This window comes from Narcine bancroftii, chromosome 3, assembly GCF_036971445.1.
Source record: "Narcine bancroftii isolate sNarBan1 chromosome 3, sNarBan1.hap1, whole genome shotgun sequence".
Classification (NCBI taxonomy): Eukaryota; Metazoa; Chordata; class Chondrichthyes; order Torpediniformes; family Narcinidae; genus Narcine; species Narcine bancroftii.
The window spans coordinates 328,143,485-328,157,190 of NC_091471.1; the positions used below are offsets into that span (position 1 = coordinate 328,143,485).

At 42.8% G+C, this 13,706-nt stretch overlaps 1 protein-coding gene across 1 annotated transcript in view; it reads right to left on the minus strand.

The window, feature by feature from the left end:
* Positions 1-13,706, minus strand: part of LOC138756875 (forkhead box protein P1-like) — a 54,580-nt gene that overhangs the window by 14,098 nt on the left and 26,776 nt on the right. The gene's annotated exons all lie outside the window — the stretch shown is intronic.

Sequence of the window (13,706 nt, forward strand, 5' to 3'; positions counted from 1 at the left end):
CAATGGGTGCCTTCATAAAGGCAGCAGTGGGGAGGGAACTCACGGTGACCCTCATGCCCAAGAGCAGGGCATCTTTGAGTTAGCAGAATGGGCAACATTCAAGGACTCGGCTGAGGATGTCTACGATTACACCCGGGCTGTCAACAGCTGCGGGCGAGTGTGTCTCCCACCAAATCGTTCAGGGTTTTCCCAACCTGGATGCACCTAGATCATCGAACACTGCAGCCCAGTCCAGACTCTTCGGCCCTCGATCTTGTGCCGACCCATACATTCCTTAAACAAACACTAATCCCTCCCTATCCCATGACCCATCTGTGGACCTGTCTAAGAGTCTCTTAAATGTTCCAGCCTTCATCACTACCCCCTGGTGAGGCATTCCTGGTCCCCACTACTCTCTGTGTGAAAAAATACTTAACCCTGAACTTCCCTCCCTTCATTTTGTCCACTGGTGATCCTGCTCTGGGAAGCAGGCACTGGCCGTCAACCCTGTCTACTCTCAGAATCTATTAATATCAAGCTTCCTCTTGTGAGAGATGGGAAAACTGATCTAAAATTATGAACATGAAGGAAACTAAAATTCATACATCAGTTAATGGCTGTAACCAGTACAAACAGGATGAACTTGGGGATTAGGATGCAGGAAAGCAGAGTCAGCACGATTAACATAAGAATCTTCTAGTCTTTGTGACAAGACCATAAGACTAAGATAAGGAGTGGTAAGGAACAATAGAATGTAGGAAGTTGAGGTAGTCTGGATCAGATAAGGGTCTCCTAGCCCTGGACAGAAGTACCAAGTCCTACATATCTAATTAGCTAACCTTACACAGATTTATACATATTAAATTAGCCAACCCTAGACAGGATGAGCCAACTCTGCATATCAAGAGACTGTAGCCCCGAGAATCAGGAAGGTGTGAATAAGGACAATAACATGAAGGGACACCGACAGGATACCCACTGGTCCTCCAAGTATACTGAAATTGCACGTAGGCAGGCAGGATTGCCTAATGCCAAACCTCTCCAGCAGGAGGCAGAAGAATGTAAGGGGGAGGGTATTCCTATACTGAAATCAACTGTATAGAAGTTGGGTGAGCCCCAGTATGTGTGTGTATTCCCAGGGTAAGGGGAAGCACCCAACTTTGCATTGTTGCTGTAATAAATGTTCTTTGTTCTCAATTTTTGTCTCGAGCAATTTCTTTAAAGGTACTTCTATTTCTAACACTCTCATCCTTCTATGCTCTGAAGCTCTGCAAATCATGCCTCATGAGACTTGTTTCCCAATCCTAGTTGTGAGAGATGGGAAAATTGACCTAAAATTATGAACATGGAAGAAACTAAAGTTCATCAGTAAAATGGCTGAAACCAGTTCAAACAGGATAAGTTTGGGGCTTAGGATGCAGGAAAGCAGAGTCAGCACGATTAACATAAGAATCTTCTAGTCTTTGTGACAAGACCATAGGACTAAGATAAGGAATGGTAAGGTATAATAGAATGTAGGAAGTTGAGGTAGTCTGGATCAGATAAGGGTCTCCTAGCCCTGGACAGAAGTACCAAGTCATACATTTCTAATTAGCTAACCATACACAGATTTATACATATGAAATTAGCCAACCCTAGATAGAATGAGTCAACTCTGCATATCAAGAGACTGTAGCCCCGAGAATCAGGAAGGTGTGAATAAGGACAATGACATGAAGGGACACCGACAGGATACCCCCCCCTGGTTCTCCAAGTATACTGAAATTGCACGTAGGCAGGCAGGATTGCCTAATGCCAAACCTCTCCAGCAGGAGGCAGAAGAATGTAAGGGGGAGGGTATTCCTACACTGAAATCAACTGTATAAAAGTTGGGTGAGCCCCAGTGTGTGTGTGTATTCCCAGGGTAAGGGGAAGCACCCAACTTTGCATTGTTGTAGTAATAAATGTTCTTTGTTCTCAATTTTTGTCTCGAGCAATTTCTTTAAAGGTACTTTAATTTCTAACAAATGGGGGCTCGTCCGGGATCACACTCCCTCCACTGACAGAGTACCCCGACGACGAGAGTAGGTGCACCCCGGCTGATTCAGCTGGACTCACGGGCGACGGGTGGCTGGTCAGTGGAAGAAGCGAGTGATATCCGAGAAGAGGCATTGAGAACAAACGGCGGAAGGACGCGCGCTAGAGCAGTACTGCCAGAACTCGGTAAGAGTATTTTACTTGTTCCTAAGCATGGGAATAGCGGGCAGTAGAGATGAGAGTCCTGACACAGGACGTGACCACCAGATAGCTACGTACAGCCCGCTTGGGTTGATGTTATCTGAGTGGGGCACAGGAAAGACCCGTGGTAAAGAGAAACTGACGACGGTCAGGTATTGTCGTATTGAATGGGTTAAATACCCGGTTAAAGGGAGCTCCGTGTACTGGCCAAAATTCGGATCCGAGGATGAATGGATGTGTAAAGCTTTGAACCTATGGCTCTATCAAAACCAGAAAGACAATGTTGAGAGCAGGGAATATGCAGCCTGCTGGCTCAAGGGATCCATTGAACAGCTGGTTTTGAATGAGAAAGAATTCAGGGATAAGAGAGAGGAGGAACCTTTTGTCCCTGAATCACAGGGTTGGGATGTGTTACATTCCCTCCCTCCACCTTATGTTCCTCCTATGCCGGCTCCTATCTTTCCTTCCCCTCCTATGACCTACCCTTCTGCACCTTCCCCACCTCCCCCACCACTAGAGAAGAGAGAAGAGAGCAGGAGTGGTATGATAACTTGCTCACAAAGCACTCGATTACCACCTCTGTTGACAGGAGAGAGAGGTAACTTTAATTCAGAACAGCGTGAGACTCTTCAGGAAGAAAGGGCAGAACCCTTTGATTCATTTCCCAGGGAGCAGGAACCCAGACCTAATAAGCTAAGAAACCAATTGGATGAGACCACTGCGGGAAGTTCCCATGGGAGAGGGTCTCGGTTTCGTAAATGTGCCCCTGACCAGTACTGAAGTGCGTAACTTTAAGAAAGAACTGACCTCCCTGATAGAAGATCCCCAGGGATGTGCCGAACAGTTAAGACCAATTTTTGGGACCAAATATATATACAATATGGGGGTCTCGACATAGAATCCCCAGCAGGGGAACAATTGGTACTAACAGGTTTTGTTACCAACTCAGCCCCAGACATTAAGAGAAAATTACAAAAGACAGAAAATTGGCATGAGCAGGGAATAACCCAGCTTCTACAGATCACACAAAAAGCATTTGTCCAGACATCTGAGGATAAGCAGAAAGCAAAGGCTAACATTTTGATGCAAGCAGTTAAAGTAATAGTAGATGAGTAACATGGAAAAAGGCAGGGACTGTGTGCCAGCTCCTGAATGTTGGGAGAAGTGCAGGGAGTGGGAGAGTAGAGACCAGAGATAATTTCATAAATCACGACTTCCCACTTCAGTCACTGACCATTATTGATTAAAATTCATTCTAAAAATTAAATGTCATAAAGGATCGTTTATCAATACTGTAGAATGAGCGAATTTAACTACCAGTTAATTCCAATTTATGAAATAAATTGTATTCAAATGTGATTTTGCACAGGGAGTACCTGAGAGTTGTGATGTTATAACATTTGCAGGGAGAAATGTTTGCGCAAATAGGGTGAGTTCTACACGTCTTATTTTAAGTGTATGTAAGATAAAGAAAGGATCTGATGTGTAAAGTGGCTGGTTCAGCCAGTTGAAGCAGGAGTGTGCATGTCCCTTTAAGTGCACTGTGGCACTTGAAATTGAGGCTTCAGGCTCTTGTCTTGCAGTTAGAGGTATGGAGCCCTATCAACACATTTAATACATTTCTTCTACACATTCAGCAGTCAAGGTCCGTGAGTTTAAAGATCACCCACCTCTGGAGAATAAAGAAACCTCTGGGGATTCCTATGGGGATTCCTATAAGTTTAATCATTCATTTCTCTGGTGCATTTTCCTCCGGAGTGAAATTAATGCCTCAGCACAATTTCTCTGTATTGCCGCTGTTATTTAATTCATGATAACTTTCCCCCATTCATCAGGTTTATATTTAAATCCGGTAGTGCGGAAGTTACATTGTAAATAATCACGGAGGTAAACCCTGCGCAACTGGATTCAGCTTAATGGAGAAATAAACCTGCGAACTGGTCTATGGTGCTGTGTGAGTACTGCAATAGGTGGAATATGATTTAAATTGGTGGCATAGTTCAGAACAATTGGGTGCATAAGAATAATAATATCATTAAGAACTCACAGATCTTGTACCAGATGCTATTCAATACATCTTGACTTAAGGACGAGAAATTGGCATGTTAGAATGAGATTGGCATGGTACCAATATTTCTTGATTCAATAATGACTCCACAAGCTCCAGGATTCATGCAGCAGAACTTTTAAGTGGAATATAATAGAAACTAGCCTGTACTTAAATTATTGTGTGTGCAATCTTCATAAGAACATCTTTTAACTTTTTTTTGGTGCCTGTTTTACAGACTGTTTTAAATAAGGCCAGCTCCTGTGAGCTGTGGCACAAGGCATTTTACTTAAGGCAGAACTAAAGGTTGAATATGTTTCAAGTTCTCTTGCAGAGGCTCTTGTGCTACAATGTCTGTTATGTACTCTAACAAATTGGAGCTCTTGTGCTACAATGTCTGTTATGTACTCTAACAAATTGGAGGGTTGTGCCCCATACAGACAAGCAGCTCCAACTGCATTTTAATAAGGTCTAACATATTCAAAACCCATGCAAATATGGTTTGTGTTTCATTTTACATTTTTTACACTAACACAAAGGAAAGTCAGATTGTTATTCATTTTATTAAAACCTGGCGATTGTGTTTATGTAAAAGCATGGCAAGAGGATCAACTAAAACCTGCCTGGGATGGTCCCTTCTGTGTACTTTTAATTACAGACACCGCAGTAAGAACAAGAGAGAAAGGCTGGACCCACATTCAAAGAATTAAAACAGCTTCTGAACCACAACATCACGACACACAGATTCAAACCTCAACCTGGCGTGCAGTTCCTCATCCATCAGACCTGAAACTTACACTGCGCCGTGACAAAGTGCCGTAATGTTACATTTTTTTTCATTTCTTTATTGTTGTTTATTCAGTTATTGTTATATTTTATTGCAGTTTTCAATGAGCTTTACATTTATTGTGCTTTATTCAGTTCTTATTGTATTTTAATGCTGTTTTTAATGAGCTTTACATTTATTGTGCTTTATTCAGTTCTCATTGTATTTTATTGCAGTTTTCAATGAGCTTTACATTTATTGTGGTTATATTCAGTTCTTATTGTATTTTATTGCAGTTTTCAATGAGCTTTACATTTATTGTGGTTAATTCAGTTCTTGTTGTCTTTTATTGCTGTTTTTTTTTTAATGAGCTTTACATGTATTGTTCATTGCTGTTTACTAATTTCTTTGGAATATTGTTCGTTAATGTTTTAAGCCCCCCTGGAATAGGGGCAGCAGAGGTTACAATTCAGCTCCTTTAGAATGTAGACAGGGCATAGATTTAATGTATAGTCATAATGGGATATAAGGGATCCCAATACGGACCAGGGGAATTAAACAGCTTTAGTGGAGTACATCTAATTTGTATCATAGCCTACACAGGTATTAGAGACAAGAGTTTTGAGGCGATAGCACAAAGGACATGGTGGGACAAAGACAGACAGAATGGTAGTCAGGATTGTACATGTAACAGAGAGAGAGAGAGTTAATACATATGCTAATGTACACAGACAGGCTGCAACTCACAAGTTCAATGATACATATGCTAATGTTAGCAGACAAGCTGCAACACACAGTTAAATCACAAGAAACAACCCCCCCCAGCTTGGTCACTTTTCATCACCCCATGAAAGGGAGCACCAGTTTCCAACAACGTGAGCTGCTTGACACTTTAATATCAGGCTCCAAACAGCCTTCGGAGATCGGTGGCCCTAGGGTTCGGGGCTGAAGAGGACATCAGATACGAGCCACAATCAAACGGAACCGCCTGACTACTGCTACTCGTTCGCTGCTGAAGGCAGCGCTTCTCATAGACTGCTACTCGTTCGCTGCTGAAGGCAGCGCTTCTCATAGACTGCTACTTGTTCGCTGCTGAAGGCAGCGTCTCTCACAGACTTCGTCGGGACAACACTTACAAAGGTCGGGTGGTTAAAAGACACTGCTTCAATGTTTCAACGTGAATCTGCCCATGCCCATGTTCAGACGTGGCAACTTCGGACTGATGTGGGATGGACTAGACTCTTTACTGAGAACTGGAGCCTGATACTCACAACCCTAATAAGCAGCTGGACTCGCTACTCTGACCTTCATGGTGCTCCCCTACCTAAAGACTTTACACAGACATTACAATTCGGTTATTGACCAGCTGGGTAAAACTACACCTTACACTTGAAAGATCAGTGTTACTGATCTAAAAGAAAAGTGAGGAAAGGGGGGGGGGGGGAATCAGTCACACTGACACTAGTAACCAAAGATCAGTAACACTGATCATGGTGAAAGATCAGTATTACTGATCTAAAAGAAAAGTGAGGATTGTGAGAGATGGGAAAATTGACCTAAAATTATGAACATGGAAGAAACTAAAGTTCATCAGTAAAATGGCTGAAACCAGTTCAAACAGGATAAGTTTGGGGCTTAGGATGCAGGAAAGCAGAGTCAGCACGATTAACATAAGAATCTTCTAGTCTTTGTGACAAGACCATAGGACTAAGATAAGGAATGGTAAGGTACAATAGAATGTAGGAAGTTGAGGTAGTCTGGATCAGATAAGGGTCTCCTAGCCCTGGACAGAAGTACCAAGTCATACATTTCTAATTAGCTAACCATACACAGATTTATACATATGAAATTAGCCAACCCTAGATAGAATGAGTCAACTCTGCATATCAAGAGACTGTAGCCCCGAGAATCAGGAAGGTGTGAATAAGGACAATGACATGAAGGGACACCGACAGGATACCCCCCCCTGGTTCTCCAAGTATACTGAAATTGCACGTAGGCAGGCAGGATTGCCTAATGCCAAACCTCTCCAGCAGGAGGCAGAAGAATGTAAGGGGGAGGGTATTCCTACACTGAAATCAACTGTATAAAAGTTGGGTGAGCCCCAGTGTGTGTGTGTATTCCCAGGGTAAGGGGAAGCACCCAACTTTGCATTGTTGTAGTAATAAATGTTCTTTGTTCTCAATTTTTGTCTCGAGCAATTTCTTTAAAGGTACTTTAATTTCTAACATAGTGAATCTCCTCTGCCCCCTCTCCAGAGCTTCCACATTCTTCCTGTAATGAGGTGACCAGAACTGAACACAAGTGAGATCTCAACAGAGATTTGTAAATTTGCAAAGTGACCCCTCGACTCCAGAACTCAATCCCCTGACTAATGAAGCCCAGAATCCCACAGGTCTTCTTAACTATCCTATTGATGTGTGAGGTGACCTTGAGTGATGTATGGATTTGGATCCCAAGGTCCCTCTGTTGCTCCACACTGTTCAGTAAATGACCATTAACCCTTCTGGTTTGTCCTTCCAAAATGCATCACTTCACACTGATCCGGATTGAACTCTATCTGCCACTTCTCTGCCCTACTGTGCATCCTGTCTATATCCTCTTGTAACCTTTGACAACCCTCAGCTCCATCCACAACTCCTCTGACCTCCATGTCACCCACAAACATACAAAGTTGGAGTCAGTTACAATGGTGGCTGCCTCCTTGAGGTCGTGCTTTCACATTGACGTCTGCACTAGGCGGGAGGGGGTGGGCCTGAGACAGACCCTGCTGTGCCTGGAGCCCACTTTCCATGGTAAACCCGCAGATGGATGGAGGGCCAAATCTCCTCGGCCTCCCCCGAAAGTCGAGACATGCATTTGGAGACATACTGGTGTGAGAGATGGGAAAATTGATCTAAAATTATGAACATGGAAGAAACTAAAGTTCATCAGTAAATGGCTGTAACCAGTTCAAACAGGATAAACTTGGGGCTTAGGATGCAGGAAAGCAGAGTCAGCACGATTAACATAAGAATCTTCTAGTCTTTGTGACAAGACCATAGGACTAAGATAAGGAATGGTAAGGTACAATAGAATGTAGGAAGTTGAGGTAGTCTGGATCAGATAAGGGTCTCCTAGCCCTGGACAGAAGTACCAAGTCATACATTTCTAATTAGCTAACCATACACAGATTTATACATATGAAATTAGCCAACCCTAGATAGAATGAGTCAACTCTGCATATCAAGAGACTGTAGCCCAGAGAATCAGGAAGGTGTGAATAAGGACAATGACATGATGGGGCACCCACAGGATACCCCCTGGTCCTCCAAGTGTACTGAAACTGCACGTAGGCAGGAAGGATTACCTATGCCAAACCCATCCAGGGGGGCAGAAGAATGTAAGGGGGAGGGCATTCTGATACTGAAATTGACTGTATAAAAGTTGGGTGAGCCCCAGTATGTGTGTGTATTCCCAGGGTAAGGGGAAGCACCCAACTTTGCATTGTTGTAGTAATAAATGTTCTTTGTTCTCAATTTTTGTCTCGAGCAATTTCTTTAAAGGTACTTTAATTTCTAACAAATGGGGGCTCGTCCGGGATCACACTCCCTCCACTGACAGAGTACCCCGACGACGAGAGTAGGTGCACCCCGGCTGATTCAGCTGGACTCACGGGCGACGGGTGGCTGGTCAGTGGAAGAAGCGAGTGATATCCGAGAAGAGGCATTGAGAACAAACGGCGGAAGGACGCGCGCTAGAGCAGTACTGCCAGAACTCGGTAAGAGTATTTTACTTGTTCCTAAGCATGGGAATAGCGGGCAGTAGAGATGAGAGTCCTGACACAGGACGTGACCACCAGATAGCTACGTACAGCCCGCTTGGGTTGATGTTATCTGAGTGGGGCACAGGAAAGACCCGTGGTAAAGAGAAACTGACGACGGTCAGGTATTTTACTTGTTTCTAAGCATGGGAATAACGGGCAGTAAAGAAGAGAGTCCTGACACAGGACGTGACCACCAGATAGCTACGTACAGCCCGCTTGGGTTGATGTTATCTGAGTGGGGCACAGGAAAGACCCGTGGTAAAGACAAACTGACAATGGTCAGGTATTGTCGTATTGAATGGGTTAAATACCCGGTTAAAGGGAGCTCCGTGTACTGGCCAAAATTCGGATCCGAGGATGAATGGATGTGTAAAGCTTTGAACCTATGGCTCTATCAAAACCAGAAAGACAATGTTGAGAGCAGGGAATATGCAGCCTGCTGGCTCAAGGGATCCATTGAACAGCTGGTTTTGAATGAGAAAGAATTCAGGGATAAGAGAGAGGAGGAACCTTTTGTCCCTGAATCACAGGGTTGGGATGTGTTACATTCCCTCCCTCCACCTTATGTTCCTCCTATGCCGGCTCCTATCTTTCCTTCCCCTCCTATGACCTACCCTTCTGCACCTTCCCCACCTCCCCCACCACTAGAGAAGAGAGAAGAGAGCAGGAGTGGTATGATAACTTGCTCACAAAGCACTCGATTACCACCTCTGTTGACAGGAGAGAGAGGTAACTTTAATTCAGAACAGCGTGAGACTCTTCAGGAAGAAAGGGCAGAACCCTTTGATTCATTTCCCAGGGAGCAGGAACCCAGACCTAATAAGCTAAGAAACCAATTGGATGAGACCACTGCGGGAAGTTCCCATGGGAGAGGGTCTCGGTTTCGTAAATGTGCCCCTGACCAGTACTGAAGTGCGTAACTTTAAGAAAGAACTGACCTCCCTGATAGAAGATCCCCAGGGATGTGCCGAACAGTTAAGACCAATTTTTGGGACCAAATATATATACAATATGGGGGTCTCGACATAGAATCCCCAGCAGGGGAACAATTGGTACTAACAGGTTTTGTTACCAACTCAGCCCCAGACATTAAGAGAAAATTACAAAAGACAGAAAATTGGCATGAGCAGGGAATAACCCAGCTTCTACAGATCACACAAAAAGCATTTGTCCAGACATCTGAGGATAAGCAGAAAGCAAAGGCTAACATTTTGATGCAAGCAGTTAAAGTAATAGTAGATGAGTAACATGGAAAAAGGCAGGGACTGTGTGCCAGCTCCTGAATGTTGGGAGAAGTGCAGGGAGTGGGAGAGTAGAGACCAGAGATAATTTCATAAATCACGACTTCCCACTTCAGTCACTGACCATTATTGATTAAAATTCATTCTAAAAATTAAATGTCATAAAGGATCGTTTATCAATACTGTAGAATGAGCGAATTTAACTACCAGTTAATTCCAATTTATGAAATAAATTGTATTCAAATGTGATTTTGCACAGGGAGTACCTGAGAGTTGTGATGTTATAACATTTGCAGGGAGAAATGTTTGCGCAAATAGGGTGAGTTCTACACGTCTTATTTTAAGTGTATGTAAGATAAAGAAAGGATCTGATGTGTAAAGTGGCTGGTTCAGCCAGTTGAAGCAGGAGTGTGCATGTCCCTTTAAGTGCACTGTGGCACTTGAAATTGAGGCTTCAGGCTCTTGTCTTGCAGTTAGAGGTATGGAGCCCTATCAACACATTTAATACATTTCTTCTACACATTCAGCAGTCAAGGTCCGTGAGTTTAAAGATCACCCACCTCTGGAGAATAAAGAAACCTCTGGGGATTCCTATGGGGATTCCTATAAGTTTAATCATTCATTTCTCTGGTGCATTTTCCTCCGGAGTGAAATTAATGCCTCAGCACAATTTCTCTGTATTGCCGCTGTTATTTAATTCATGATAACTTTCCCCCATTCATCAGGTTTATATTTAAATCCGGTAGTGCGGAAGTTACATTGTAAATAATCACGGAGGTAAACCCTGCGCAACTGGATTCAGCTTAATGGAGAAATAAACCTGCGAACTGGTCTATGGTGCTGTGTGAGTACTGCAATAGGTGGAATATGATTTAAATTGGTGGCATAGTTCAGAACAATTGGGTGCATAAGAATAATAATATCATTAAGAACTCACAGATCTTGTACCAGATGCTATTCAATACATCTTGACTTAAGGACGAGAAATTGGCATGTTAGAATGAGATTGGCATGGTACCAATATTTCTTGATTCAATAATGACTCCACAAGCTCCAGGATTCATGCAGCAGAACTTTTAAGTGGAATATAATAGAAACTAGCCTGTACTTAAATTATTGTGTGTGCAATCTTCATAAGAACATCTTTTAACTTTTTTTTGGTGCCTGTTTTACAGACTGTTTTAAATAAGGCCAGCTCCTGTGAGCTGTGGCACAAGGCATTTTACTTAAGGCAGAACTAAAGGTTGAATATGTTTCAAGTTCTCTTGCAGAGGCTCTTGTGCTACAATGTCTGTTATGTACTCACTCTAACAAATTGGAGGGTTGTGCCCCATACAGACAAGCAGCTCCAACTGCATTTTAATAAGGTCTAACATATTCAAAACCCATGCAAATATGGTTTGTGTTTCATTTTACAATTTTTACACTAACACAAAGGAAAGTCAGATTGTTATTCATTTTATTAAAATCTAGTGATTGGTTATATGTAAAAGCATGGCAAGAGGATCAACTAAAACCTGCCTGGGATGGTCCCTGCTGTGTACTTTTAATTACAGACACCGCAGTAAGAACAAGAGAGAAAGGCTGGACCCACATTCAAAGAATTAATGACAAAGTGCCGTAATGTTACAATTTTATTCGTTTTTTTAATGGTTTATTCAGTTTTGTGTATTTTATTGCTGTTTTCAATGAGCTTTACATTTATCGTGGTTTATTCAGTTTTTGTGTATTTTATTGCTGTTTTCAATGAGCTTTACATTTATCGTGGTTTATTCAGTTATTGTTGTATTTTATTGCTGTTTTCAATGAGCTTTACATTTATCGTGGTTTATTCAGTTATTGTTGTATTTTATTGCTGTTTTCAATGAGCTTTACATTTATGGTGGTTTATTCAGTTATTGTTGTTTTTTTTTGCTGCTTTCAATGGGTTTTACTTTCATTGTTGTTTACTCATTTTTTGGAATATTGTTCGTTAATGTTTTAAGTCCCCCTGGAATAGGGGCAGCAGAGGTTACAATTGTGCTCCTTTAGAATGTAGACAGGGCATAGATTTAATGTATAGTCATAGTGGAATATGGGTTAACAAGGGATTCCAATACGGACCAGGGGAACTGAACAGCTTTAGTGGAGTACATTTAATTTGTATCTTAGCCTACACAGGTATTAAAGTCAAGAGTTTTGAAGCGATAGCACAAAGGACATGGTGGGACAAAGACAGACAGAATGGTAGTCAGGATTGTACATGTAGCAGAGAGAGAGAGAGAGTTAATACATATGCTAATGTACACAGACAGGCTGCAACTCACAAGTTCAATGATACATATGCTAATGTTAGCAGACAAGCTGCAACACACAGTTAAATCACAAGAAACAATCCCCCCCCAGCTTGGTCACTTTTCATCACCCCGTGAAGGGGAGCACCAGTTTCCAACAACGTGAGCTGCTTGACACTTTAATATCAGGCTCCAAACAGCCTTCGGAGATCGGTGGCCCTAGGGTTCGGGGCTGAAGAGGACATCAGATACTAGCCACAATTCAACGGAACCGCCTGACTACTGCTACTCGTTCGCTGCTGAAGGCAGCGTTTCTCACAGACTGCTACTCGTTCGCTGCTGAAGGCAGCGTCTCTCACAGACTTCGTCAGGACAATGCTTACAAAAGTCGGGTGGTTAAAAGACACTGCTTCAATGTTTCAACGTGAATCTGCCCATGCCCATGTTCAGACGTGGCAACTTCGGACTGAATGGGATGGACTAGACTCTTTACTGAGAACTGGAGCCTGATACTCGCAACCCTAATAAGCAGCTGGACTCGCTACTCTGACCTTCATGGTGCTCCCCTACCTAAAGATTTTACACAGGTGTTACATTTCGGTTATTGACCAGCTGGGTAAAACTACACCTTACACTTGAAAGATCAGTATTACTGATCTAAAAGAAAAGTGAGGAAGGGGGGGGGGGGGAAATCAGTCACACTGACACTAGTAGCCAAAGATCAGTAACACTGATCATGGTGAAAGATCAGTATTACTGATCTAAAAGAAAAGTGAGGATTGTGAGAGATGGGAAAATTGATCTAAAATTATGAACATGGAAGAAACTAAAGTTCATCAGTAAATGGCTGTAACCAGTTCAAACAGGATAAGCTTGGGGCTTAGGATGCAGGAAAGCAGAGTCAGCACGATTAACATAAGAATCTTCTAGTCTTTGTGACAAGACCATAGGACTAAGATAAGGAATGGTAAGGTACAATAGAATGTAGGAAGTTGAGGTAGTCTGGATCAGATAAGGGTCTCCTAGCCCTGGACAGAAGTACCAAGTCATACATTTCTAATTAGCTAACCATACACAGATTTATACATATGAAATTAGCCAACCCTAGATAGAATGAGTCAACTCTGCATATCAAGAGACTGTAGCCCAGAGAATCAGGAAGGTGTGAATAAGGACAATGACATGATGGGGCACCCACAGGATACCCCCTGGTCCTCCAAGTGTACTGAAACTGCACGTAGGCAGGAAGGATTACCTATGCCAAACCCATCCAGGGGGGCAGAAGAATGTAAGGGGGAGGGCATTCTGATACTGAAATTGACTGTATAAAAGTTGGGTGAGCCCCAGTATGTGTGTGTATTCCCAGGGTAAGGGGAAG